Source organism: Panicum hallii, chromosome 5, assembly GCF_002211085.1.
Source record: "Panicum hallii strain FIL2 chromosome 5, PHallii_v3.1, whole genome shotgun sequence".
In the NCBI taxonomy this organism is placed as follows: Eukaryota; Viridiplantae; Streptophyta; class Magnoliopsida; order Poales; family Poaceae; genus Panicum; species Panicum hallii.
In genome coordinates, this window is record NC_038046.1 from 31923338 (window position 1) to 31926888 (window position 3551).

Sequence of the window (3551 nt, forward strand, 5' to 3'; positions counted from 1 at the left end):
TGTAGGGATAGAGGTGCGTACGTGTATTTATAGGGTTGAGCATAGGTGCGTGTTTGCGAGCGTCACTTTGTTCGAAAACACGACTTGATTTGTGCAAAGAACGATTAGCATCCACTTGTCCACAATTATTAATTATTAGTACTTGGCAACATAAGAATATTTCTCAATCTTCCAAACCGTAGGAGGTACGTCAAATCAAACACAGTCTAATCAGTTGCTCTGCTCGTCATAGTTTTGCTTCTTGGAAAAAAACTACGTGCGCCAGAAACGAGTGACATAAACCAAGTGCATGCTAGACATTCTAAAAGAATCGTTGTCATATTCATAACTGTACATGTGGGGAAACAAAAAAAATCGTTGAAGCGCAAAGACTACCCCTACCGGTATGAACACTGTACCAAAACCGCTCAATTTCGTCGGTTATATATAATTTCATCGGCCAAAAATAAACTGACAAAAATAACTCGTTTATTTCGTCGGCCAACACAGGCCTACGAAATTATAACATGTTTTCGTCGGCCCAGTACAGGCTGATGAAAAAGGATTCATATTTTCGTCGGTTATACCCTGGCCAATGAAATAAAAAGTACATTTTCATCGATCTGCCCTAGGCTGATGAAAATAGGCCTAATTTCGGTGGGCCGACGAAAATATGGGTACCCTAATAACGCGATGCGATTTGCATGTCCTGGTGCCGCACGCATTCTCCGCCCCGCGCCCGAGCCCCCCGCCCCACTCCTTCCGCCACCGCCCCCGCCCCCGCCCCCGCCGCGGCCCCCGCCGCCCCGCGCGGCCGCCCCGCCCCGCCGCCGCCGCCTCGCGCTCGCGCGGCCACCGCCGCCGCCCCCGCCCTGCCGCCTCGCCCCGCCGCCGCCCCGCCTAGAGCTCCGGGCCACGTCTCCTCCGCGCCCCATGGCATCCTCTACCCCGTCGCGAAGCCTGTCGCCCCCTCCGCGGCCGCGCAGCTCCGCCACGTCCCCCCCATTGCCGTCGGGTACCACCGCGCCCACCCCGTCGCCGTCCCCATCGCGCAGCGGCCGCAGCCCTTGGTGCACGCGAAGCCCCGTTCGTTCGCATCCGTGCCTGATTGGAAGGTCTGAATGGAAGGGGAATTGGACTGAACGATTTGGTCCACCTTCGGTTAAATGTTTCCTTTATAATTTTTATATATTGAGCCTGATTGTTTCACATTGTTGGGGTCTAATTGGCAGGATTACTTGTTTAATGAAATAATCTGGCATGTTAACGGGGAAATACAGTGATTTAAGGTTAACTTGTGTGGTTAGACATTGGGAATTCCGTCCTTGTAAATTGCTGGAGAGAATAGAGCTCAGTATATGTTTTTAAATTGATTTAGATGGTGCTATTATGTTCTGGGTATTGTTTTGGTTAGGGTATATTAATTTTAAAGTTCCATTGAATACTGATAATGTTTTTGTGCACTTGTGTTGGAACTTCTTAGGTTAATACAGTCCCCCCTTTGCACCATCCACTGAGCAGGGCAACCCAAAGGACAGGTATACAACAAAACAACAATCCTGTATATGTTTTTCTTTTGTAATGAAAATTTGTTACATGACAATTCTGCATTTGTATTGATTTCAGGGAAAGGAGCAGAGAAGACTCTACAATTGTATTAGCTTATGGAGCACATAGATTGCTGCTGTTGTGAAAGGTGAAGCATTGTGATTTATGAGATACGATGTTAAGTTTAAGAGGTTGCACCTGTTGCTCAACCCTAGTTCCACAGTTGCTCTAGTTAACACTTTATGCCATTTGAATGGAAATTGTGTCCAACTTGCATGGATTTGACCTCTTGCTTAAACTTTCAGGTTCAAAATCCACAACGTATCAAGTACAATGGTACAATTTAAGGTCTCAAGTATATATGGAGAACCGAGGACCTCCGTGGACTTTTCAAGGGCAATGGTACCAATTGTGCAAGGATTGTTCCAAATTCTGCTGTGAAGTTTTTTAGCTACGAGCAAGCATCAAAGTATGTACCTCTTTTTTTTTTAACTCTCGACTTAAGTTGTGCTGTTCTGGTGCCATCTACCTACTCTTTGTAATTTTTAGACCATCTCTCTGGTGCATGATCACTGTTTTGTCCTGAAATTGGTTAGAAGATTTATTTTTTACTCATCATTCATATGTTGACAAAGCAGTAATTGAATGTCGTTGCCTTTCTCTATTTATTTTTACAGGGGAATTTTGTGGGCTTACCGTCAACAGACCGGGGATGGTATGCCTTTGTGCTATTATCTTAATGCTCAATTTAGTTTTCCTGCATACTCATTTATTTTCAAGTGAAGATTTGTCATCATGTTCTTGCACAGTCCTTTAGTTCATGTGTCATCATGTGTACCCAGTAACAGCTATATTGACTTTCCTGTTTTGTTGAAAAAATTGGAGATCTCAATTTAGAAAAAAAAAATAGCTGATGCATCTGCTTATACTCTTAGCTGGTGCACACAGTTGTTGAGCATCCTAGCTCAACTTTGGGTTCTGCAAAAGTTGGTACATCCTTTTCTTGTTCTATCTCTGTACCACGTGAGTTATCACACAATTTGGCATCTAAAGGTCAGTCATCAGCAGGTAACAGAGATTGTTCAAAGAAAGAAGAACTGGTCTCACCAACTGATAGCAAACATGATTCTGCAAAGTTTTCTGAAGATAGTTCCCAGGAAGTGAGAAAGTGCTCTGAACTGCGGGCATCTGATTTGGCTGCTCCATTGAGTGATGAACAGGTACGAAGTTTGTCCAAACTCCAATCTTAAGTTTAGCTTTTCTCACCTTTTTCGTAATTTTTTCTGTAGCTTGCATTACTGTTGCATCAACAATTAAACAGCTCCCCCAGAGTACCGAGGGTGCCACGTTGCCATCAAGCAGCTGGTACGCAGATGCTTCATCCAACTGGAGCTACTGTTTTTTCTAAGAGGTCCTCAGCGCACGGAGAAAGGGATCATGCAGCGGTAAGGTTATTAGCACCTGGAGGACATAAAGGTATCTTTTTATGTCAGTTCATCATTTTTTGGTTTCTAATGTTGTGATGCTTCCCTGGGAGTGCAGGTTTTGAAAAAGAGAAGCAGAGAGGATTCACTAAAAGATAGTGAGGGCACTAAGAGGATAGAAAAAAGACATAGAGATGCTGGCACAGAACGTGCTTCTTCTGCGGAGGACTCATGCAGATCAGCTGAAAATGTAGCATCAGAACAGAAATGTGTGCCATATTATATGCAGCTGTTTTTTTAGCAGGATCCTATTATTTTCGTCGGCCAAGCTAGCCGACGAAAATACGTCATATCTTCGTCGGCCATTAAGCCGACGAAAATATTTCCATTATTTTCGTCAGCCACATAGGCCGACGAAAACGTGAACATATTTTCTTCGGCTGTGCCGGCCGACGAAAATATCGTTATTTTCATCCGCAACCGATGAAAAAGCGCTTATTTTCGTCTACTTTATTCCGTCGGCCTAATTTCGTCGGCCGACCGACGAAAATAGCTATTTTCGTCGGCTTTAGGTCTATTTTCGTCGGTTTCTGGCCGACG

General features: G+C 44.6%; 1 long non-coding RNA gene across 6 annotated transcripts; it reads left to right on the forward strand.

Annotated features, from left to right (window-relative positions):
* Window positions 1-1405: 1405 nt before the first annotated feature.
* LOC112894754 lies at window positions 1406-3291 on the forward strand. 6 transcript variants are annotated; one of them, XR_003229040.1, is made up of 8 exons: window positions 1406-1517; window positions 1606-1675; window positions 1833-1996; window positions 2077-2118; window positions 2205-2242; window positions 2463-2517; window positions 2593-2747; window positions 2817-3291. It is a non-coding gene; the product is annotated as an uncharacterized LOC112894754 (long non-coding RNA). The 6 variants fall into 6 exon arrangements; XR_003229038.1 differs by having other exon boundaries at window positions 2596-2747; XR_003229041.1 differs by having other exon boundaries at window positions 2463-2513; window positions 2596-2747.
* The last annotated feature ends 260 nt before the right edge of the window (window positions 3292-3551 follow it).